The sequence below is a fragment of the Oryctolagus cuniculus genome, chromosome 7 (genome assembly GCF_964237555.1).
Source record: "Oryctolagus cuniculus chromosome 7, mOryCun1.1, whole genome shotgun sequence".
Lineage (NCBI taxonomy): Eukaryota > Metazoa > Chordata > Mammalia > Lagomorpha > Leporidae > Oryctolagus > Oryctolagus cuniculus.
Genome location: NC_091438.1, coordinates 38,031,735 through 38,058,448, shown reverse-complemented (window position 1 = coordinate 38,058,448; position 26,714 = coordinate 38,031,735). Strand labels below are relative to the sequence as shown.

Genomic DNA, 26,714 nt, shown 5'->3' with positions numbered 1-26,714 from the left:
CTGCACCCTTGTGGGAGACCAAGAAGAAACTCAGTTTTGGCCGATGCAGCCATTTGAGGAGTGAGCCAGCAGATGGAAGACTTTTCTCTCTGTCTCTCTGGCTCTACCTCTCTCGGTAACTCCGTCTTTTAAAGAAATAAAATAAATCTTTAAAAAAAGAAGAAAGAAGAATAAGAAGAAGAGAGCTCTGGGGCCGATGCTGTGGCACTGCAGATAAAGCCCTGGTCTGCAGTTTTGACATCCCTTTTTGGCTCCAGTTTGAGTCCTGGCTGCTCCACTTCCGATCCAATTCTCTGCTATGGCCTGGGAAAGTTCCTGGGCCCCTGCACCTGAGTGGGAGACCCGGAAGTGAATAAACTCCTGACTCCTGGCTTTGGATCGGCTCCAGCCATGCAGCCATTTGGGGAGTGATAGAAGACCTCTCTCTCTCTCTCTCTCTCTCTCTGTGCCTCTGTCTCTCTGGAACTCTGCCTTCAATTAAATAAATCTTAAAGAAGAAGAAGAAGGAGAAGAAGAAAGAGGAGGAGGAGAGAGCACCTCCACCCCTGTGGAAAGAAAGGTAAGGGGCTAGTGATTAAGTCTCTTACACTTCCCTTTAGAGTTTCATGTCTAGAAAAGAGGAAGGAAAATAAAAGTGAACATTAGGACAACGCCTTTCGCAACTTGGCTGTCTCAGTGACCATAGTCAGATTCTGTGTCGTGTGGTTTTTCTTCATGACCAGGAAATGACCAGTGTTCACAGGTCACTTTCTTAAAAGCAATTCTTCCTTGAGTTAGTGCATCAGTGGAGTGGAGGTAATAGAGCTGGGCTAAGAAGTCCCTAGTAAAAGGGCCTATCCTTGATCACAATGGATCTCTCCAGCTGTAAAGAGCTTTCAGCCTTCTGGGAGACCAAAATAGATAAGGGACCTGTGATTAAACGGATTATGTCCCCCCAAAAGATATTGAATTCTCAATCCCCAGGATCTCAGAAAATGACCTTATTTGTAAATAGGGTCTTTGTAATGAACCAGGTATGATGTCATTTGGGTGGATCTTAATCTAATCTGACTAATGCATTCATAGAAAGAGGAAATTCAGAAACAGAAATGGGAATGCTCTGTGAATCTGAGAGCAGAAACAAGGATGTTCTATCTCCAAACCACAAAACAGCAAAACTTGCTATCAAACCACCAGAAGCTGGAAGAGAGAGACAGAGACAGAAAAAGCTCTCTCCCACAGCCCTCAAATGGAATTAACTCTGTTGACATACTGATCTTGAACTTCTAACCTCCAGAACTATGAGAAAATATATTTCTATTGCTTAAGCGCCCACTTTGTGATACTTTGTTATGGCAACCCTGGCAGATTAATCCAGGATCATAACTAAAGAAATTCTAGGACTGAGGTTTGTGAAATATTGTCTAAGAGCAGCAGCATCAGCATGACCCAGGAATTTGCTGAAAATACAGACCCCTGGGTCCTACCCTATTCTTGGTGTTTTAGAGAAAGCAAGTGTATGAGAATCAGTTCCAAAGGCAGAAGGACAAAGAGAACAAATCTAAGATTACACAAATTGTAATTTATTGGAGGGACTTGAAGACCAAAGCAAGGTCCGGGTGGCTGTGAGACATGGATCTCTATGCCACAAGGCAGGGGAAAATGTGTGTTATAGACAAAGGTGGCCAATGGCCAACCTAAGTGTACCTGGACTTTGCCAAGAAACATTAACATTTCAAGTACTACGAAAATGACACACCAGGGTCCTCCCAGCAAGACAAGGCTGGCCACTCACCTGAATGATTTTGCTTGCCCTGTGTTTTATTCTGAAAGTTTTGTAGTTCTAGGTTTTACATCTGGGTCATGGGTCCAATTTAAGTTGATTTTTGTATACTGCGCTAGGTACAGATCCAATTTTATTGACTGTGGATATCCAGTTTTCCCAGAACCATTTGTTGAAAATGCTTTCTTCACTGACTGGCTCTAGTAACCTAGTCAAAAACCATATTTGTGGGGATTTATTTTTTGACCTTGTAATATATTCCATGTCTGTATATCTGTCTTTATGCCAGTAGCACACTTCTGATTACTGTAGCTTTAAAGTAAGTTTTGAAAATAGGACATGTGAGTTCTCCAGCCTTGTTCTTTTTCAGTGTACTTGGGTTATTTGGAAATCTATTGAGATTCCACATAAATTTTAGCATCAATTTTTCTATTTCTACTAAAAATCATCATTATGATTTTGATGTGGATTGCACTGAATCTACAGATTCATTTTTGGTTGTAATGACATCTTAACAATGTTAAGTCTTCTAATCTATGAACATGAGGTTCTTGCCATTTTTTTAAAGATTTATTTCATTTATTTGAAAGAGTTGCAGAGAGAGGAAGAGACAAAGAGAGAGGTCTTCCATCCGCTGGTTCACTCCCCAGATGGCTGCAACAGCCAGGAGCCAGGAGCTTCTTCTGGGTCTCCCACATGGGTGCAGGGGCCCAAGGATTTGGGCCTTCTTCTACTGCTATCCCAGGCTGGATCAGAAGAGGAGCAGCCGGGACTTGAACCGGCACCCATATGGGATGCTGGCGCTTCAGGCCAGGGCTTTATCCCGCTGCGCCACAGTGTTGGCCCCTTTGCCATTTATTTAGGTCTATTTATTCTCTAGTATGATTATCTTCATAGAATTGTATCAATGAACTATATGAAATCTGCTCTCTATATTAATAAAAATTTAAATTTATCTTATCTTAAAAAAGGAAGACTTTTTAAACTTTTCATTGCACAAAACTTTTATCTCTTTGGATAAGTTAATTCCTAAGTATTTTTTATTCTTTTTACACTACTGTGAAATTTTTCTTTGGGGATTATTCATTGTTAGCGTATTGACATGCACTGATTGGGGCCATCCTCAGGCCAAAGTGGGTGAAGCTGCAAAGTCAGCGCCCCATATGGGTACTAATTGGAATCTCATCTGTTCCCCTTCTGATCCAGCTTCTTACTAATATGACTGGGAAGGCAGCAGAAGATGGCCCAAGTATGTGGGCCTTTGTCTCCCTGTGGGAGACCCAGATGGAGTTCTAGTTTCCTGGCTTTGGTCTGTCCCAGTCCTGGCTGTTTAAGCTATTTGGGGAGTAAACCAGCAGATGGAAGATTCCCTCTCTCTCCCTCTCTATCTTCTCCCCTTTCTGTAATCCTGCCTCTCAAATAAATAATCTTTTTCAAAAATAAATGTTACTGATTTTTGTCTGTTAACTCTGTATCCCGCTACTTTGCTGAATGTGTTTTTGAGTCCTAGCAATATTTTTGTTAAATTTTTAGAATTTACTACACATAAAATCATATCACCTGTAAACAGAGATAATTTGGTTTCTTTTTCCTTGCCTAATTGCACTAGCTAAAAATTATAGTGCTATGTTGAAGCGAAGCAGCAAAATCAGGCATCCTTGTTTTATTACTGATCGTAGAGGGAAGGTGTTTACTATTTCACCATTGAGTTCGATGTTTCCTATGGGTTTGTCATATGCTGTTTTTATTATGCTGAGGCAGTTTAGTTCTATTCCACATTGTTGAGTGTTTTCATCATGAAGGGTGTTGGATGTTGTCAAATGCTTTTTCTTCATCAATTGAGATAGTCATGGGATTTTTATCTTTCATTCTGTTTATGTGGTATTACATCGATCAATTTTTAAAAAATTTTAACAGACAGGCAAAAATTATTTATGTTTATTGGATACTATGTGATGCTTTATTACATGTTATATCAGGTAATATCCAATCAGGATAAATATACTTATCCATTTAAGAATTATATTTCTTTATACTGAAGACATCTTATCTTCTAGGATTTTTCTGAATAGAGAAATATGCAGTGCATTGTCTATAGTTGCCCTCCTGTGCCTCTTGAAATAATTTAAGAAAGGCTGGTGTTCTGCTCCACTTCCAATCCAGCTTTCTGCTATGGCCTGGGAAAGCAGTAGAAGATGGATGTAGATTTGGGGAGTGAACCAGCAGGTGCAGGGCTTCTCTCTCTCTCTGCCTCTGCCTCTCTGTAACTCTGCCTTACAAATAAATAAATAAATCCTAAAAAAAGAGAAAGGTTGATGTTAATTATACTTTAAGAGTTTGATATAAAAGAGCGGTGAAGTTGTCTGGTTCTGGGCTTTTCTTTGATTGGAAGGATTTTCTAATTATTACTGGTTCAATCACACTAGTCATTATTGGCCTGCTTAGGTATTCTACTTCCTTATGATTCAATCACAGTGAACTATGTATGTTCAATTCTTCTATAGTACTGAATTTGTTGCCATATAATTTTTCATAGGAAGCTTTACTAATCCTTTGCATTTTTTTGTGTGACTCATAATGTCCCATTTTTATCTCTGGTTCTACGCTGTACAACACTACAAATTAGTTCCTTTGACCTAACCCTGATTTTGATAACTGTTATTCAAACTCCTTCCATCCTCCTTGCCCCTTCTAGGCTCTAATCATTACTAGTCTGTGCTGAGATTTAGTTTTATTTTGCTTCCTCATGTGAGAAACAGCATACAGTATTTGTCTTTTTGTGTATGGTTTGTTACACCAGAAATTATATAAACACATGGGAACTGGACAACTCCTTAATGTACAGAAGGCTGCTGAAGAAATCAAAAAGTAAATTTTAAAATTCCTTGAAACCATACTTCCTTTCCTCCCTCCATTCCTCAATCTCTGTTCCTTCTTTCCTTTCTTTTTTTTTTTTTTGTGCAATAACATACTTCCAGTTTACTTTATAATAACAATATACTACTAGCTATAATGTCCAATAAGTGAAAAGTAGAAAGTCCACTGCTCCACAGGAATATAGACAAGGGTTACAAACAATATAACTGTACCTATGAAATGCATGAAATCTATTTTCTTTATATTAATAAAAATGTGTAAAAAATTCTTGAAACTAATGAGAATGGAAACACACTACAAGTATTTGTGGGAATCAGCAAGAGCAGTAGTAAGAGGAAACTTCATATCAATAAGTGCCTACACCAAAAACAAAAGAACTACAGAAAGATATAAATAAACAAACAGTGTATCTCAAGGACCTATAAAAATATAAGAACAATATCAAAATTGATTAGAGGAAAATTAGTAACAAAGATAAAACATAGATAAATGAAAACACAGTACAAATAGTAAAATTTAATGAAGCATTGATCTTTAAAATGTTAATGAAATCCATGAGCCATAGCTAAACTAAGAGGAAAAAAAGACAGAAGACTGACATAAATAAAATGAGAGTTGAAAAAGGAGATATTACAAAAATGATACCACAGAAATATAAAGAATAATTACAGACTATAATGAAAAATCATAGCCAACAAATTGGAAAGCCACAGTGGATAAAATTCTGAATACATAACTTAAAAATCAAAACTGAATCATAAATACATGGAAAACATGAATAAACTAACAATTTGTTTAGTGATTGAATCAGTGATCCAAATTCTCCAAACGAAGAAAAGTCAAACACTGGATGTCTCCATTGCTGAATTCTACCAAACTTTTAAAGGACTGACACCAATCCTTTTTGAACTATTCTGAAAAACTGAAAAGGAGGGAAGGGGCCAGCATTTTAATGTAGCTGGTTAAGCCAACACCTCTGATGTCAACATTCCATACAGGCAGCAATTCAAGTCCTGGCTACCCCACTTTCAATCCAGCTCCTGCTAATTTATCTAAGAAATCAATGGAAGATAGCCCAAATATTTGGGCCTCTGCCACCTCTGTGGTAGACCCAAACGGGGTTCCTGGCTCCTGATTTCACCTTAGCCCAGCCCTTGCTGTTGCAGCCACATGGGGGAGTGAATCAGTAGATGGAAAATTTCTCTCTCTCTCTCTCTCTCTCTCTCTCTAATTATGCCTTTCAAATTAATAAATCACTTTTTAAAAGGAAAGAAAGGAAGGGAAGAAAGACTTCAAAACTTATTCTAGGGGTCCAGAGTTACTTTGATTCCAAAACCAGACAAGGACACAACAAAGAAAGAAATCTAAAGACCGAAGTCCTCGATGAGCATGCATCTACAGAAAGCTGAACTGACAAAGGTGCAAAGGACTACAGGAAAAGGGCAGTCTCTTTCCTAAATGGTGCTGGGAAAACAGGATATTCATATGCAGAAGACTTGTACCTGACCTCCTCACCTCTCACCCTATACAAAAAATGAACTCAACGTGAACAAAAGATCTAAATATAAGACCTGAAATTATGAAACTATCAGAAGAAAACAAGAGAGGAACACCTCAAGACATTGGGGTGGTCAATAGCTTTCTAACCAAGACCCCAAAAGCACAGGCAGCAAGAGCAAAACAAGACAAAAGCGATTTTATAGAACTCAGAAAATTTTACACAGCAAAATATCCAACCAAGTGAAGAGATAACTAACAAAATTAGAGAAAGCTGTTTGTGAACCGTGCATCTGACAAAGCATTAAATTCAGAATATATAAAACAAAAAATTCAACAACAGAAATAAATAATTTGGTTAAGACAAGGAGAAAGGATATGAATAGACAGTTTGCAGAAGAAATACAAACAGCCAATGAGTATATGAAAACAGAAATGCTCAAAATTACTAGTATCAGAGAAATGTACATCAAAATCACATTGAGATATTATCTCACTTCAGTTAGAATGGCTATTCTCAAAAAAACAAAACAAAACAAAAAATAACAAATGCTGGCGTATAGTGGAGAAAAGGGAACACAGTTGGTGGAAATGCAAATTGGTACAGCCATTATGGAGAATAAGAGGGGGTTCCTTAAAGAAATAAAAATAGATCTACCATAAGACACAGATAATCATTTCTGGATATATATCCAAGGAAATAAATTCAACACATCAAAAAGATTCATGGACCCCGATGTTCATGTGACAATACACACAATAGCCAAGAGAAGAAATTAATCAAGGTTTTCATTTAGTAATGCTTAAAGAAAATGTTTTATATGTATATATGTATATATATATATATAATCCAGCCATAAAAAATAATCAAATTATGACATTTGCAGCAAAATAAATAGAACTGGAGACTCCTATATTAACTGAAATCAGCCAGACACAGAACAATAAATACCATGTGTTCTCATATGTGTAAGTAAAATAAAAAGGTCAATCTGAACTTTCAATAGTGATAACTACAGGTTTGGAATTGTGGGAGGAGTTTGGGAGGTTGGATAGTAGGTATGAAACAAAATCATAAAGAAGCAAAAAACTAGCATTTCATAAGACAATGGGATAAGTATAGTTTACAATAATATAAACTATATAAAGAACCAGAAGAGAGGAGCTTGTAGTCTCTAAAGAGAAAGAAAATATAAAAGAATGAAAAGAATGGAAATTTTAGTTTGCCTGCCCCTAATTTCAGGGTATTTTTCTGTTATAGAAGAATAAATGGGGACTGGCGCTGTGGCATAGTGGGTAAAGCTGCTGCCTGCAGTGCCGGCACCCCATATGGGCACCAGTTTGAGTACCGGCTGCTCCACTTCTGATCCAGCTCTCTGCTGTGGCCTGGGAAAGCAGTAGAAGATGGCCCAAGACTTTGGGCTCCTGCATCTGCGTGGGAAGAGCTGCAGGAAGCTCCTGGCTCCTGGCCTCGGATTGATGCAGCCACTGCACTGTGTGACTCTTTCAAATAAATAAATAAAAATTTTTATTTATAATTATATTTTATTTATAATTATATTTATAATAAATAAATAAAATATTTATTTATTAAAAATAAATGAACTAAGACATCATTTTTTATCACATTTATTATCTCTCATTTTGTTTCCCTCTCTTTCCTAATGTCAGAGTTCTGGAAGAAAGGCATAGTTTATATCAAGTAGGGTAAATGAGAAGAGTTAAACAAACTATTTGCAAAGGTTTATGTATGGTCATGAGAAAGCAATGAGGCATGCATAGTATTCCAGATTTAGCAACAGCAGGGAATGGTGACCAGCCCTAGGACTCAGGGACAAGGAAAAAGAGGTTTATTGCACCCCCAGGAGAGAGTGGCTATAGATGGGCCCAGAATCTTCGGTAGGGAGATATAGACAACTCACGGCAGTGTAGCAAGAAGGGAGCATGGGACTCATTACTTCTCCTTCTATTGCCAGTAGTTCTCACTGGATGCACCAGTTGAAACCATAGGAAAAGGGAGCTCATGAATGCATTTCATAAAGGTCAGCCCACTAAACAACAGAGCAGTGTAGAGAATGGATCTGGAAAAACAAATGAAAACTACCTATCATGACTTAGTCCTTTTGCCCTAAGTGTCCAATTTTCCCTTTGTTCAGTTGAAACATTATTCCAGGCACATAGTCATCTCATTATTTCTCACAGCACTGTGGGGTGATATCAAATTAGTTACATCCTTCTGTGAAACCACTGGGCACCACGATTCATCTTCATATGAAGTAAGAGGGAAAATACAATGGGAGAAGCATTTAATTAACATAAAATAATGGGGCTAAAATTGTTGTTTCTGTGGTTGGTAATGAGGCTTAGTTGTTCATCAGAGCTTCATTTTTCTACCAGTCATTCCCTATTTCCGTTAACCCCTATACTTATCTTGGCTAGATAGGGTTCTTTGATTCAATGCTTTATTACTATTAGATGTGAGTATCTGTGGTTCACCTTTGTTAGGTTGTCACACATTTTCATTGACCAGGACTTTTGTCTATGGGTTTAGGAAATGCTCATCTTTATTTCCATTGTGTATCAAAAATGCATTTTCTCTGGGAAACCAGTATTCACAAACCTAGTACAGTGGCCTCTTATATGCCTGTTGCTTTACACATGAAAGGAATACAAAATGGCCAGGAGTGGTCTCAGATATTAATATATCTGTAATTGTATTCACTGGTAGAAGCATTTCTCCAAACTCACTAACCCACTGAGACCTTCAAACCAATTGAAGTTAAAGTTGTAGATATAGGAAGCAAAACTTCTTCAATCTATTATTTGGTATAACTGGGTGATTTTTTGTTCTACCTTTTGACTTCCCCTGCCCTTGAATCCACATCTTCCATAAGCCAACTATAATCTTTGTGAAACAAAGCTGATGAGGCCAACTCTGTGCAAAATTCTCCAATGAGACTCATAATTCACAACACAAATAGATTTTTTGCTTAAGACAGAAGTCCCTCTATGCCCTGGATCCTGTACCTATTTCCATCTCCAGCCTTTTGCTCTATCCCATGCTCCAAAATTAGACAACATCTTGCTGCCCACTCACTACGCCAGGCTCCCTCAAACACCAATGACTTTGAACATATTTTTCATTCATGTTAAGAATATATTACTCTGCCCCTTGCTACTTCTTGAACTCTATACATCTTTTGAAATTCAGAACAAATGTCATCTTCCTTGGAGAACCAACAATGTGCATCAATACAATTAGGAGCTCCTATGTTGTGTGCCGGAACTGTTGTTTATACTTCTGCTACACCACATAAGATGGAAATTTAGCATTTACCTCTGTGTTCCACACACAGAGTTGAGCTCCTTAAAAAGACTGGATCATCTTTTCTCCCCCTAATACCTAGCACTTAATAAGTGTTTGAGGCATGCATTTCTTTTTTTTAACTTTTATTTAATGAATATAAATTTCCAAAGTACACTTATGGATTACAATGCTTTCCCCCCATAACTTCCCTCCCATCAGCAACCCTCCCCTTTCCCACTCTGTCGCTCCCCGTCTTCGTGGAGGAACAACACAGGACCCTGTGCTGTTCTTTTGTCTGCTCGGCCCTCCCCGGGTTTGCTGCTGGTTCTTCCTGGGTTGGCTACCGACCCTTCCACCTCCGTGGAAGGGCAGTTCCCCCTAGCCACTTTCCCCACTTCCGCAGGGGAGCGGCACACCGCCGGCCGGCTCTCTCGGGGGCTGCACAGGTGTTCCTTCAGATAGATGTTCCTGGTGCATGTTGTCTCTCTCCTCCTTTATAGTCCTCTTCCACCAATCCCAACTCTGCTACCCACACGCCGAGTACACTGCTCTCCTCCAATCAGGAGCAGGTCCTGCAGCTTGTTGGTTGAACTGGAGGCAGCTGTGTAGAAGCTATTTCCTCCTCTCCCAGCGCCATATTGTGGGAGAGCAGATGCATAGAATAAGTCTTAATTCCAGTAACTTAGTCTAGTCCGAGTTGCTCCCAGTTGCTCCCCACACCGCTCCCTCTCCCCTTCCATTCACATCAAGATTCATTTTCGATTCTCTTTATATACAGAAGATCAGTTTAGCATATATTAAATAAAGGTTTCAACAGTTTGCTCCCACATAGAAACACAAAGTGAAAAATACTGTTTGACTACTAGTTATAACATTAAATCTCAATGTACAGCACATTAAGGACAGAGATCTTACATGAGGAGTAAGTGCACAGTGACTCCTGTTGTTGACTTAACAAATGGACACTCTTGTTTATGGCATCAGTAATCACCCTAGGTTCTTGTCATGAGCTGCCAAGGCTATGGAAGCCCCCTGAGTTCACCGACTCTGATCATATTTAGATAAGGTCCTAGTCAAAGTGGAAGTTCTCTCCTCCCTTCAGAGAAAGGTACCTCCTTCTTTGATGACCCATTCTTTCCACTGGGATCTCACTCACGGAGATCTTCCATTTAGGTCGGGTTTTGTTGTTGTTTTTTTTTTTTTTTTTGCCAGAGTGTCTTGGCTTTCCATGCCTGAAATACTCTCATGGGCTTTTCAGCTGGATCCGCATGCCTTAAGGGCTGATTCTGAGGCCAGAGTGCTATTTAGGACATCCGCCATTCTATGAGTCTGCTGTGTATCTCGCTTCCCATGTTGGATCGTTCTCTCCCTTTTTGATTCTATCAGTTAGTATTTGCAGACACTAGTCTTGTTTATGTGATCCCTTTGGCTCTTAGTCCTATCATTACGATCAGTTGTGAACAGAAATTGATCACTTGGACTAGTGAGATGGAATTGGTACATGCCACCTTGATGGGATTGAATTGGAATCCCCTGGTATGTTTCTAACTCTACCATTTGGGGCAAGTCAGCTTGAGCATGTCCCAAATTGTACATCTCTTCCCTCTCTTATTCCCACTCTTATATTTAACTGCTATCACTTTTCAGTTCAGTTTCAACACTTAAGAATAACTGTGTATCAATTACAGAATTCAACCATAGTATTAAGTAGAACAAACAAACAAAAAAATACTAGGAGGGATAAAGTACTAAGTTGTTCATCAACAGTCAGGGCAAGGGCTGATCAAGTCACCATTTCTCATAGTGTCCATTTCACTTCAATAGGTTTCCTTTTTGGTGTTCAGTCAGTTGTCACCGATCAGGGAGAACATATGATATTTGTCCCTTTGGGACTGGCTTATTTCAGTCAGCTTAATGTTTTCCAGATTCCTCCATCTTGTTGTAAATGACCGGATTTCATTGTTTTTACTGCTGTATGGTATTCTGTAGAGTACATGTCCCATAATTTTTTAATCCAGTCACTGTTGATGGGCATTTAGGTTGATTCCAGGTCTTAACTATTTTGAATTGAGCTGCAATAAACATTAAGGTGCAGACACCTTTTTTGTTTGCCAATTTCATTTCCTTTGGGTAAATTCCAAGGAGTGGGATGGCTGGATTGTATGGTAGGGTTATATTCAGGTTTCTGAGGAATCTCCAGACTGACTTCCATAGTGGCTTGACCAGTTTGCATTCCCACCAACAGTGGGTTAGTGTCCCTTTTTCCCCACATCCTCGCCAGCATCTGTTGTTGGTAGATTTCTGAATGTGAGCCATTCTAACCAGGGTGAGGTGACACCTCATTGTGGTTTTGATTTGCATTTCCCTGATTGCTAGTGATCTTGAACTTTTTTTCATGTGCCTGTTGGCCATTTGGATTTCCTCTTTTGAAAAATGTCTATTGAGGTCCTTGGCCCATCTCTTAAGTGGGTTGTTTGTTTTGTTTTTGTGGAGTTTCTTGATCTCTTTGTAGATTCTGGTTATTAATCCTTTATCTGTTGCATAGTTTGCAAATATTTTTTCCCGTTCTGTCAGTTGAGGCATGTATTTCTAAGAATCAACACATGCAGATATATGCACAAATATGCACCAATGAACATTTATGGGTTCATGGAAGTCAGTGCAGGACATGAAAATCAAGGATAAAGGCATAGAGAACATGCACCAGAACACACATCATGTCATCAACTGAATCATATTGGAGGTGTGTCCATGAAAGCACAGCTGACCAGTCTTGGCACAAAATGCACAGATTGATGGCTGAGAGGGAAGGGGGACATAGTCTGTGAATTCAGGTGTCAGCTGGGAGTGAGCAGGTCCCTACTAAATGCTTCTGATGGCTCTATGTTCCCCTCTCCTCTCGAAGCACAAGCTGTCTTTCAATGGTCATTTCCAACCAGCACATCATGGCACTCTCTCCTACCAGAAAGGAAAAAGACCAAAGCATACATCTTCTGGAAGTTAATGTTAACATTGTTCTCTAATATTAATACTATCTTTATGATATCTTCATCAGCTTACTGTACATCATGAATAATATCTTTGTGACCTCAACATAGATTAATATGTTATAATAGAAACATTCCTGGGAATTTACCCAAGAAAAATGAAATCAGCATATGAAAGTATTATTTGTACCCCCATGTTTATTGAAGCTCAATTCACAACAGCTAAGACATAGAATCAATCCAAATGCCCATTAACTGAAGACTGTATAAAGAAATTATTGGATATGTACACCATAGAATACCACACGGTGGAAAAAAATCAAAATCTGGTCATTTGCAATAAAATGGATGAAACTAGAAAACATCATATTTAATGAAATAAGCCAGTTCCAAAAAGACAAATACGTTATGTTCTCCCTGACCTGTGATAACTAATATAGCACATAAAAGGCAATCTGTAGAAGTGTAATTGACACTTTGAGAAGCAATGACTTTGAACAGCCCTTGTCTCGACTTTTGAGGAACAGTTTATTTTTCATACTATTTATTGAACACTTTACTTAGTATAGGATTAATCACTTGTATAAAGTTAATTGAAAATAGATCTTAGTAAAAAAAGAAGTGTGGGAACATTCAAAAGTCTTTCTTATAGTTATTGAGAACTATACAATATGTTATTGTTGACTATTGTTACCTCAGGAAAAAATATTTTTTAATTTAATAAAAGTAAACCTTTCTGAGGTTTAATTTTTTTATTTTTAAGCATTTTTGAGAAACTTAATTAACTTTGAAAAATAAGTCAAGAATGATACATCTTTTGTTTGAATAAATGAAATGATGGATGCCAATTATCCTAAGTTGATCATTAAAATGTATGCATGCATCAAAATATATGTACAATTATTATGTTAATAAAAGCAAATAATGTAAAAAATTAATAAGAGTTTAAATAGGTGAGGGAGGAAGAAGAGGGATGAGATAGAAGATGGGAGGGAATTATCATGTTCCTAAAGTTGAAATTATGAGATGTATAAAGCTTGTATTCTTTAAATAAAAGGTTTCTGGGGAAAAAATGAAAAAACACACACACATGATCGTATCTTAAAAGACCCAATTTCCAAATGCAGTTACATTCTCAGACTCTGGAAATTAAGGCTTAATGTATGAATTCTGGGTAGACCCAACTCAATATATGACACATGCTCACTCCTGAAGCAATCTCTGGCCAGGGGCATAGGAGATTCCTAACAGCCTCAAACTCATCATCTGGGCACGATGTTGAAGAGCAATATACAAAGGCCCTTCCTGAGCCTCATTTCTGAAATGGTTCTCAATATTCCTGATCCTATTCTGTTTCCAGCATTGGCTCACTCCAGTCATTCCTCCATATTGTTGTCATTAAGGATCTTTATTTTTTTTTAACTTTCATTTAATGAATATAAATTTCCAAAGTACAGAATATGGATTACAATGGCTTCCCCCCCAACTTCCTCCCACCCGCAACACTCCCCCTTCCCACTCCCTCTCCCCTTCCATTCACATCAAGATTCATTTTCGATTCTCTTTATATACAGAAGATCAGTTTAGCATACATTAAGTAAAGATTTCAACAGTTTGCTCCCACACAGAAACATAAAGTGAAAAATACTGTTTGAGTACTAGTTATAGCATTAAATCGCAATGTACAGCACACTAAGGACAGAGATCCTACATGAGGAGTAAGTGCACAGTGACTCCTGTTGTTGACTTAACAAATTGACACTCTTGTTTATGGCCTCAGTAATCACCCTAGGCTCTTGTCATGAGCTGCCAAGGCTATGGAAGCCCCCTGAGTCCACTGACTCTGATCATATTTAGACAAGACCATGGTCAAAGTGGAAGTTCTTTCCTCCCTTCAGAAAAAGGTACCTCCTTCTTTGATGACCCATTCTTTCCACTGGGATCTCACTCGTGGATGTCTTTCATTTAGGGTTTTTTTTTTTTTTTTTGTCCCCCAGAGTGTCTTGGCTTTCCATGCCTGAAATACTCTCATGGGCTTTTCAGCCGGATCCTCATGCCTTAAGGGCTGATTCTGAGGCCAGAGTGCTGTTAGGACATTTGCCATTCTATGGGTCTGCTGTGTATCTCATTTCCCATGTTGGATCATTCTCTCCCTTTTTGATTCTATCAGCTAGTATTTGCAGACACTAGTCTTGTTTATGTGATCCCTTTGGCTCTTAGTCCTATCATTACGATCAATTGTGAACAGAAATTGATCACTGGGACTAGTGAGATGGCATTGGTACATGCCACCTTGATGGGATTGAATTGGAATCCCCTGGTATGTTTCTAACTCTACCGTTTGAGGTAAGTCAGCTTGAGCATGTCCCGAATTGCACATCTCTTCCCTCTCTTATTCCCACTCTTATATTTAACAGTGATCACTTTTCAGTTAAGTTTCAGCACTTAAGAAGAATTGTATATTGATTACAGTATTCAACCAAAAGTATTAAGTAGAACAAACAAACAAAAAATATACTAAGAGGGATAACATATTAAGCTGCTCATCAACAGTCAGGGTGAGGGCTGATCAAGTCACCATTTCTCATAGTGTTCATTTCACTTTAACAGGTTTCATTAAGGGTCTTTATAAAACACAAACCATACCCAAAGTCTTATTAAAATATCTCTGTCATTTCACATTGGCTGGAGAAACAAGTTCAAAGTCCATCCCATACACGTTATAGCAGTCATCTATTTCTGAATAACAAACAACTCCACATCTTCCTGGTTTGCAGCAAAAATCCTGTCATCTCCTTATGGAGGCTGTAATTTAAGCAGAGTTTAAATGGATGGTTTGTTGCTGTTGGATATCACTGGTTCACTCTGAAGATACTCCAAAGAGTACAAAGGGGCCTGATTCTCCTTCACAGCCCCTCTGAAAGCCTATAACACAAGCAGATAACCTGGGTTTGGTCAATCTGATGTTGTAGCCCAAAATCTTGAATTGTGAGCTAGAGAAGAAAGGTCAGAGAGTTCAGTCATTACAGCAGTGGTGGTAACATCAACAGTCCAACAGCAACCCCAGAGAGCCTGATGGTTATAGTGGCAGCAGCAGCTTCCTGTCTACAATTGTCCTGTGGCCCACTCATGGTTATGTCCCCTGTAATTCATCTTCTTTTTAACTCCAGTCCATTCTCCAAGCCTGGGATTTCAACTCTGCTGTTGATTATTGACTAGGTATGAGATTTTTAAATGAATGCATTCTACCTCCCTGTGTGTGTGTGTGTGTATGTGCACACACAGTAAGACACAGAAACAGAAACAGGAGAAGAGACCAAGAATTTCTAAGTGTGAGAAAAAAGTCACTTGACAATATTTTTAGTCAAAATATTATGGGAAAACTAGACAAAAATGTAATGAGGCAATTTTACCTTTTTTACATCTTAATCTTCTGCCCAATATAAACATTTTTATTACCTGGTCACCTTCCAATGTTTAAATCCTGATTTTAGAGAAAGAAAGATCTAAACAACCTGTGGATGCAAAGACACTATGGGACTCACAATGACACTGTGGAGGTTGAACTTTGTTTTTAAAGATTTATTATTTATTTTAAAGTCAGAGTTACACAGACAGAGGGAGAGAGAGAGAGGGAGAGACAGAGAGAGAGAGATTTCCATTCACTGATTCACTCCCCCACACGGCTGCAATGGCCAGGGTTGGGCCAGGAAAAAGTCAGGATCCAGCTGTCACTTCTAGGTTTCTCATGTAGGTGGCAGGGGCTCAAGCACTTGGGCTTATTTATAGTTCTGATAGCTTTAATTTTCTAAGCAGTCTGTATCAGATGGGCACATATGCTGTGCCTGGCTAGAGGTATAGTGAAACCCATCAGTAGTAATGTGTAGTAGTTATGACTTGTTGACATTTCCATTATAAACTTTAACTTTGAATTGCTTATGTGTAATAACTGTGGATTTATGTTGTTTTGGCTGAAAGTTGATGGGATTTCAGCCACTATTTGTGAATTTTGATTTAGATTCATTATGTATATCAGAATCTTTTTTTAAATAAGAATATGGAAATCATTTCTTCAAATCTGCTCTTTAACAAAACTTATTTTTAAAAACAGTTTTTGGGCAGATAATAGTGTGAACAAGATCATTTTTGTATTGATTGAAAAATAAAATCTTTAGAAACTTTGGCTTTAAAAATAATATTGGTTAGCTTAGCGGTATTTAGTTTGAATCATTTAACTCTAATGAAAATTTAGTTGCTAATGTTTTTCTTTCTACATTTTAGTCATAAATGAAGTTATCCTATAACTTAAGGCCTAAGAAAAACTGTAGAGCAAAACATAGCCAGCATGTAAATTTCCTTTTTACTTTTATTACATAAGAGTAATTGGAATGTTTACCAAATAATCTTTTTTGTTTGTTGTTTTGTTTTTTTTTTTTTTTGACAGGCAGAGTGGACAGTGAGAGAGAGAGACAGAGGGAAAGGTCTTCCTTTACCGTTGGTTCACCCTCCAATGGCCACCGCGGCCGGTGTGCTGCAGCCGGTGCACCACGCTGATGCGAAGCCAGGAGCCAGGTGCTTCTCCTGGTCTCCCATGGGGTGCAGGGCCCAAGCACTTGGGCCATCCTCCACTGTACTCCCTGGCCACAGCAGAGAGCTGGACTGAAAGAGGGGCAACCAGGACAGAATCCAGTGCCCCGACCGGGACTAGAACCCGGTGTGCCAGTGCCGCAGGTGGAGGATTAGCCTATTTAGCCACGGAGCCAGCCCCAAATAATCTTGAGTGGTTACTTAATAAGTCACTAGATGGGTGATATGTTTCAACAGATATTTAATACTTTCTGAAAATTAAGGAACTCTAGTCATTAAATAGAAAACTAATAATGTTCTGCATCAGGAGTTATAAGTATTACTTTCTAAAATCACTTTGTGTCATTATTTTTACCCTTAAAGTTTTTTTTTTCTTTTTTATTTAGTAAATATAAGTTTTCAAAGTACAGTTTATGGATTACAATGGCTTCCCCCCCATAATTTCCCTCTCACTCACACCCCTCCCATCTCCCGCTTCTTCTCCCATTCCATTCACATCAAGATTTTATCTTTATATACAGAAGATCAATTCAGCATATATTAAGGAAAGATTTCATCAGTTTGCACCCACACAGAAACACAAAGTGTAAAACACTGTTTCAGTACTAGTTATAGCATTACTTCACATTGGACAACACACTAAGGACAGATCCCACATGAGAAGTAAGTACACAGTGACTCCTGTTGTTGACTTAACAATTTGACACTCTTGTTTATGGCACCAGTAATCTCCCTAGGCTGTAGTCATGAGTTGCCAAGGCTATGGAAGCCTTTTGAGTTCGCTGACTTCGATCTTATTCTGACAGGGTCCTAGTCAAAGTGGAAGTTCTCTCCTCGCTTCAGAGAAAGGTACCTCCTTCTTTGATGACCCTGTTCTTTGCACTGGGATCTCATTCGCAGAGATCTTCCATTTAGGTCTTCTTCTTTTTTTTTTTTTCCAGGCTGTCTTGGCTTTCCATGCCTAAAATACTCTCATGGGCTCTTCAGCCAGATCTGAATGCCTTAAGGGCTGATTCTGAGGCCAGAGTGCTATTTAGGACATCTGCCATTCTATGAGTCTACTGTGTATCCCGCTTCCCATGATGGATCATTCTCTCCCTTTTTGATTCTATCAGCTAGTATTTACAGACACTAGACTTGTTTGTGTGATCCCTTTGACTCTTAGACCTATCAGTGTGATCAATTGTGAACAGAAATTGATCACTTGGAATAGTGAGATGGTATTGGTATATGCAACCTTGATGGGATTGAATTGGGATCCCCTGGCATGATTCTAACTCCACCATTTGGGGCAAGTTAGCTTGAGCATGTCCCAAATTGTACATCTCCTCCCGCTCTTATTCCCACTCTTACATTTAACAGGGATCACTTTTCAGTTAAAATTTAAACACCTAAGAATAATTGTGTGTTAATTACAGAGTTCAACCAATAGTACTAGAACAAAACAAAGAGAAAATACTGAAATGGATAAAGAATTAAGTTGTTCATCAACAGTCAGGACAAGAGCTGATCAAGTCACTGTTTCTCATAGTGTCCATTTCACTTCAACAGGTTTCCCCTTTGGTGCTCAGTTAGTTGTCACCGATCAGGGGGAACATATGATATTTGTCCCTTCGGGACTGGCTTAATTCACTCAGTATAATGTTTTCCAGATTCCTCCATCTTGTTGCAAATGACTGGATTTCGTTGTTTTTGACTGCTGTATAGTATTCTATAGAGTACATGTTCCATAATTTCTTTACCCAGTCCACTGTTGATGGGCATTTGGGTTGGTTCTGTTACCAGAGAAATTGCAGGGTTCTTGTCTTCGCACAAGAAAGAATTCAGGCATGAGACAGAGTAGTGGGAGGTAAAATAGCAAGGTTTATTAGGGAAGGGACATCCATAAGGTGGATGGGCACCCCTCTAGACAGAGCCTGAGAGACTGGGGGGGAGCGAGGTTACATGATTGAGTAGACAGATTGCACCTGACCAGGTCAGGCAGGCGGCTCAGCAGAGAGGCAGAGAGCTGAGCGCGCAGTCCAGTTGAGGCCGGGGGGAGGTGGGGGGTTTAAGGAGATGGGTCTTTGTCTTCACACATCTCCTCCTGAAACAAAGGATTTTATGGCTGTAAATACTAAGAAGCGCCTATCTGAGTTTTCCCTTGAAGGTATCAGACAGGAGGAAGCCTAGCTGGTGCCATCCTGGGTTCAGAGGAAGGGTGAGCAGGACCCCCTAGAGAATGGGGATCCGGAGCAGGGTGTTTGAAATGCAGATACTGGGCTGCATCTGGGAGATTGTGGAAGATTTGTCAGGCAGAAGGGGCAGAGATCTCCACCTGGCAGGTTATCAGGTAGAAGGGGGCAGGGCAGGATGCGAACACTGGGCTGCCCCTGCAGCATTATCGGGATAACTTTGAGATGTAGATGCATATGCTGGACATAGTCTGGAGGCCTTTGTCACACACACGTAAGCTCATACCTAACTTCCTGCCTAACATTCCCCCCTCAAGAGGTATACCCAAAATTCTTCTTTGGGATTATGGATGGAGTTCCGTTTTCTGTAACTTCTTCGAAGCTGGCATGTGGGCGTCGAGGGGGATTTGGGTATTTCCTCTTGCTACCTGTTTTATGGTGTGCAACAGTGGCCTTGGAAAGACTGTGCTGCTGGGTCCAGAGGGCTGCTCAGGTTGTCCAGTGGAATGGGCTGGAAGCCTTGTCTGACGACCATTTGGAGTTTGACAGCTTTTATTCTGTTAGAGACAAAACAAACAAGGGCATTAAAAACACACAGTCCAAAGAGAAGTATCAAGATTACAGACGTTATTGGGCCAAGGAGAGGAAATAGCCTGGATTTCCATGACCAGATGTCAGGCCAGAAATCCCAGCCCTCTTGGCCTGGTCCTGGAGCTGTTTGGCTTTGTCCAGGAAAAGTACAAATTTGGGTTTGTACCTGTCCAGTCTGACCCAGAGACGACATTGTTCCTGGAAAATGGCACAGACACCTCCTGGAGCATCAGTTACCATGTCCAATATTTGTTCCTTTTATAGCCTTTTGTGACTTGCGCACACCCTCTTCAACTTACTTGAAACATTTCATCTTTTTCATTCCAGTCTAGAGTAAACTAGCCATCAGGATAAAGTCATTCTTACAAACCATGTCCTTTGCTTATTAAAAAACTCTTTGCTTCTAACCTTCAATACCAAGAACACTCTTTCCTTTCTAACCTTCCTTACCAAGCACACATTTTTATACTTGTGGTGTTTTCCATAGAGTCTGGTTGGCTCTTTCTACCTCACTGGGAGACTGAGGTCTCCATGCAGAATGAAGGTGCCAGGTTATTCCTAGGACCTTACAAATTCCTTGTGTATCCTGGGAGATAAGGGAAGGCCCATCGTCACTTTGTAACAATTTTGGAAGACCAAAGCATGGGATAACTTCCTTCAGGAGAGTTTTGGTCACTTCTTGAGCTCTTTTAGTTCTGATTGGGAAGGCTTCTACCCATCCAGTAAAGGTGCCTATAAGTACAAGCAGGTAGGTACCTATAGCATTGACAGAGGCTGTGTAAAATCTGTTTTCCAGCCTTCCTTGGGGTAAGTTCCCTTTTGCTGTATAGACCCCTGGGAGTTATTTTCTCTTGTCCTTACCTAGTTCTAGAGCTCTGGTTAAGTGATCAGTTCGGTTAACTGAGCAAACTTCCTGGGGGCAGAAAACAGTTCAATAACGTGCCATGCCATAACTGTTGCATGCTCTGAGAAGCAGGTCCCGTTTGACAAAACTGCTTCTGTCTGTGAACCAAACTTCATCTGCGTTAGTCAGGGGGCTGTCTCTTGGGTCCCTTCTGGTGGCGTAGATCAAGTCTATAGTCTCAGTACAGGAGTGGAGGGGACCACTTTCCTCTGGAACTGGCATTAAAGTAGCTGGGTTTAGAGTAGAGCAATGCCTTATTTTTACCTGAGGGTTTTCTAGAAGGAGGACCTGATATTTTAGTATTCTACTATCTGTGAGCCAGTGAGAGCCCTTTTGCTCTAATAGAGAATTTATTTGATGTGGGGTATAAAGGGTGATGTCTTGTCCCACTGTAATTCTAGACACCTCCTCTGTCAGCAAGGCAGCTGCTGCCATTGTCTTTAGGCAGTGAGGCCACCCTTGTGCAACCATGTCTAAGGTTTTAGAAAAGTAGCCCACAGGTTGCTTAACAGGTCCCAGATCCTGAGTTAACCTGCCTAAGGTGACTCCCTGCCTCCCAGTGATGTACAGCTGGGAGGGTCTCTCTGGGTTTGGCAGTCCTAGCACAAGGGCTTTAGTCATAGCATCCTTTAGCTGAGCAAAGGCTGTGGTTTGCTCGTTCCCCCAAAGGAGGGGGCTCTGCTTTGGCTGCCTGTCGAGAGCCTGGTTTAGGAACTGTGCTGTTTCCCTGTATCTAGGAACCTGATAGAGAAAACTGGGACTGCCTGAAGTTTGCAGAAGTAGGAATTTGCTGCATGGCCCATATCCTCTCTGGGGCAGGTTTTCTCTCCCCAGGGGTGAGGATAAGGGTTAAATAATTAACACTCTAATGGACTAGCAATGCTCTGTTTTCCTCTGGATACCTAGTAGCTAGTTTTGCTAGGAAGTTAAGCCAATGTACAAGACTAGAGTCTCAGGCTGGGAAAAGAGACAAATCATTTACATTTAACCATCTACATTATGGATTATTGTGCACCCCCTTCAAGAGATAGGCCCTTTAAGTCCTCAGTGAGGACCTGTCCAAATAGGTGCAGGACTATCTGAGTTAGCTGTTACTGAAAGCCCTGTTTTTAGGAACTGGCAGGGAGGGCTTTCTAAGCTTAATACTATTGGATAGACTTTAAAGGCCTGGCTGGGTGTGTGAGGCCCAGACCTATCCATGGGGTGCTGGAAGAGAATTGAAAGAGATGCAAATCTCCTTTAAGGGAGGCGCCCTGTTGACTTGCATTACATGGCTGGACTAGGAGGAGAGCTGAACAGGAGGCTGATAGAAATAGGCAACTTGCGTTTCACTGACCCTAGGCCATCCCCTCAATAACTGTGGCTGGAGCTGGAAGCTGGGCAGAAGCTGGGCAGAGCCAAACACTTTTTAGCTTGGGGCCACAGGGTCTGCGGTTCTGAACCAGGAGTCCTTCGACACCCAGGGCAGTTCCATGTCCAGTGGCTGTGCCCTTGGCAGAGCTGACAGAAGGCATTTGCTGTCACGACAGCTGCTTGCCCAATGCCCTGGCTCCTTATATCAGCAATAGGTGCCGTTTGGGGTGCATTGACCTTGCTGGGTCTCCCTGATGGCAGATCACCGTGTAAAGCAGCCATTGATTGGCCTATTGCCTATCCTTTGCTGCTTGCTTGCTCCTCATTCTCTTGGTCTCTAATAAAGTAGACCAAGGAGGCAGCCTCTATGATGTCAGTCAAGGGGGTGCTCAACCTGACCCTGATTTTTAGAGATTTCTTTAATATCAGGGTGAGCTAGAAAAACTATGGTCATGGGCAAAATTTGACACTTAGTATTTTCCTGAGAGTTAAGACCGTGCCCAGGAGAACTATTACCTTTCAGGTAAGATCAACTGTGGTGACCTGCTTGCATACTTTGAGGTCATCAGTGTAATTTCCTATCTATCCCTCAGTTTGGTTTAAAAGGGGAGTTTTGCCCATTTACCGCATACACCGAAAAATCAATCTAGCTGTCACATTATTTCATAGTTTAACCTCTTTTTCTGGCTATGCTGTTTGGTGCCCTATACTGTGGCCAGGCATTATTACAGAAAAGGTCAGTCATCCCTTACATAAGGTCTGGGGATCAAACCGTACATCACAGTGGAGAGTCCTGCAGAACAGTAGTAACTTCCCTTCTGAAAGAGAAAAGAGGAGAAGTGAGGCAGCGAGTTGGGTCTCTAGCCTGACTTCCTGGGTTTTCAGATTTAACTGGCATTTGACCAGCGCTTACTGCGTAGCCTGACTTAGAGGAGAAATTGTGGCAGAGGTCTCTGCCATCCTTTGGCTTCCGGGTATTTACCGTGTAGCCAATGGGTTATGGGCCTGGGTTTCCGGGTTTAACTAGTCTTACCGTGTAACCCATAAGTTTAGGTTTTGGGGCTTCCGGGCTTTCACTGTGTAGCCTGTGGACACTAGAGCTTTCTTGGTCTCCTGGAACCCAGTTCTCTAGCATCTGCCGCATAACCATCTTCCGTCATCTCTAAGTCTCTTTTGGAACACGTTCTCCCTTTTGGCTAGACCTCCTGTTTGATCCACATTTGAACTAGCAATATATTTGAACTAGCAATGCCTGGTTATTTAGTGTTAGCTGGATGGAGACTTTGTCAGTCCCTCTTTAAAGGATCTGGCTTCTGAGCCAGAGACTGGAGCAGCTAGAAAGAAACATGTTTATAACTGAAGTTTAGCATCATTTCACATCTTGGCACCACTTTTAATCTAAACAGCTCGATTGGTTATTATCTCTGCAAGATGAGAGATATATTTTTTGACATCTCCAGGGGCCCTCTGGAGATACCAAAAGTCCAGAGAATTTAGAACTTTGATTTTCAGAAAGTCTGTTAAAGGTGCCAAGAGAACTTAGAGTATCTGGTCAAAATAGAATTCCTTAACATCCTGAAATGATAGCCATTAATTTAGGGTGATTTTAACACTTTTAGACCAGATCTAATAACAGAGACAGTAGAGTACACAATAGATTACTTTGGCAGAACATGAATTCTATGTCTCTTGTTGTCGAATAAACCAGAAATAAAAACCTTGAACATTAGAGTTAGCACACAAAATCATCACATAACTCAGAATTATTTAACAGAGTCAAAAAGAGCTTACAGGACCTAACTTTAGAAATGGCACAGTAACCAATTAAGCAGACACTGTTAAAAAGAGACGTTACAGTTTTTGCAAAAACAGATTCCAAGATTTATGATTTAGACCATTTCCAGATATTTACTAACATTAGTGCACATTTTTTTTAAAAAAAACCCCATTGTTATAACAGAAGATCAGACTTCAACTTTAGGTCAGTGTAATTTTGGCATTAGCACTTAACTCTGTAAACAATATTTTAAAATTGTAAACATTTTAAAACTTTTCATGACTTGTTCACACCTTCTGAAACTTTACACCTGTAGTTACTTTTACATAGTCTTGAATTGTCGTGTATGAACAACCTATGAGAATACATGCTAACAAACTCAAATAGTCTCTCTTACCAAATTTGAGATGTTAAAAGTACACATAATACATTTGCCCAAGTTTTACTTAGCACTGATGCCTAGATGACTTAAGACACTGAGTTATTAATGAATACCACACCATTATCTGAATTAAAAGTTAAAATTATATTTCCATGCTTTTAAATAACATAAGGATAACACCTGAGCAGCAACAGGGACACTAGTGCATGTTTACAACTTTGAAAAGATCTTCATCATTAAGAGAAACAAGTTTAAAGCATATCAAAGACATGTAAAACTGAGCAAGTGAGCCACTGAGCAAACTGAGCAAACTGAAGGGCGTTTGCATTAACTCAATTCTCTGAACCAATCTATATTGGCTTACTTTAGTTAACAAAATAAAGGCTTGTATACACAGAATTTACTCTCATTTTCATAAGACCACTCTAGCTGGAAAGTAAAAACATGAATACAGCATAGGTCTGATACCATTTACAACATTTTAATACACTTCACATAATCTGAATTGACTCAAGCAGCTATTACTTTAACAAATTTAGAGTCTCATCCTTTGAGAGTTCCAGGGATCCGACTGGAAGCCCAAAGTTGGAAGACTCGGTATAGAATTTAAGCTGTCAGAGAGTCAAACCATTTAGCCAAAATTAGTACATTTCTGATCAGTTGGGTAATCACTCAAACATTAAAAACAGACAAATAACATAGTCTCAGTACTACAAATAGAAAAACACGAAACCTTCAAGACACATGAAAACTCTTATCAGCTAAGTCAGGGACAGTAGCACAGAAAAGAGCATCAGCATATGAGCCCATTGCTTAGGTTTCCATTAACTGCAAAGAGAAAAACCTATCAGGTTGGAAAGGGTTAATGGATTACAGGTTCTGGCTCCCTTAGGTAAGGCCAGCAGTAGTATTGAATTGGAAATTCCTCCAGGAGAGGGAAAAAAAAAAGCAGCCCTGGGGGGGGCGCTCTCCCTAGAGATATCTGGCTATGCCTGCCTGGGTGCAGCATGCCACATAGACTGGAATAGAGTGCAGAGAAAGGCTGTGGTCCCCCATTTACAGGGAAGACTGTGCATGCTGGGGCCTAGCAGGACTGGCCATGGGGTTGGGTAGGTGCGCCGTTTCACCTAGAGTGCTGGGAACCTCCTATAATTCAACCAAAGCTAGATCAATCAGGACTACTGCAAACACTCAGTTAATTAAAACAGATAGTTAACTTTAGCTCCTTTCCAGATTGAGTCCTCAGGCAATCAAAGCTTAGCAACAGTAATAGCTCACAAAAACTTTAAAACGCACCAGAGCTACCATAAGCTGCAAAGACGGAAAACTTTCTACCAGGTTGGAAATGGTTAACAGGTAACAGCTTTTTCCTTTAGGTGGAGAGACCTGTGGAATTTCCCTCTCCCTTTCTCCAGGCCAGCTGTTTGGGAATGCAGATGAGGAGAGCAAAAGAGTGGGGGAGGGAGCCCCGGGAGGAGGAGGAAAGCGAAAAGCTACAGAGGACCAGATGTGAGCGACTGCCCTCACCTTCCCCTACGAATCTCAGCTGGAGGAGAGCATAGGGAAAGGCCCTGATGTCTGGGGGCTGAGTGGGGTTCGAAATCTCCTATCGCTCAAGATTGCCTACTACCTAGTTGTCCGAGTTTACCTGGAGGGCCGATATTAGCCTCAACCGAAGCTAAGCCCTGCTCATGTAGCAATAGGCAGCGTGACCAGGCGTCCCTCCTGGAGAGAGACCTGGTCCTCCGGTCGCAGTCCGGCCACCGGGAAGCCAAAGCGAGCTCAGGGGGTCTCCAGGCTCTCAGCCAACTGCCCTTCCTAATTTCCCTCCCATTCCTTACAATCCCTCTGGAGTTTCAGCCTTGGCTAAGCCATGGCCAGGGGGGTTGGGGACTCCGCATTCTCGGAGAGCTGTGGGGTGCTGGACACTCAACAGTCACTTCCACAGATCCGGTCCCGCTTGAGGGAAGGAAGGAATACTGACCTCCGATGTCTTCTCAAACTCCTGGCTGGCTCGCCAAAAATGTTACCGGAGAAATTGCAGGGTTCTTGTCTTCACGCAAGAAAGAATTCAGGCGTGAGACAGAGAGTAGTGGGAGGTAAAATAGCAAGGTTTATTAGGGAAGGGACATCTGTAAGGATGGATAGGCACCCCTCCAGACAGAGCCTGAGAGACTGGCGGGGGGGGGGGGGGGGGGGGGGGAAGGAGCGAGGTTACATGATTGAGAGATTTACACCTGACCAGGCCAGGCGGGCAGCTCAGTAGAGAGGCAGAGGGCCAAGCGCCCAGTCCGGTTGAGGCGGGGGGAGGGGTTGTTAAAAGGATTTTATGGCTGTAAATACTAAGAAGTTCCTATGTGAGTTTTCCCTTGAAGGTATCAGACAGGAGGAAGCCTAGCTGGCGCCATCCTGAGTTTAGAGGAAGGGTGAGCAGGACCCCCTAGAGAATGGGGATCCGGAGCAGGGTGTTTGAAATGCAGATACTGGGCTGCATCTGGGAGATTGTGGAAGATTTG

The 26,714-nt window shown here is 40.7% G+C and overlaps 1 long non-coding RNA gene across 1 annotated transcript; it reads right to left on the bottom strand.

The window, feature by feature from the left end:
* Positions 1-18,860: 18,860 nt before the first annotated feature.
* Positions 18,861-26,500, bottom strand: LOC138850388 (uncharacterized). Its single transcript, XR_011390100.1, has 2 exons — positions 26,183-26,500; positions 18,861-19,748 (listed from the first exon to the last, which is right to left on the bottom strand). It is a non-coding gene; the product is annotated as an uncharacterized lncRNA (long non-coding RNA).
* Between the last annotated feature and the right edge of the window lie 214 nt (positions 26,501-26,714).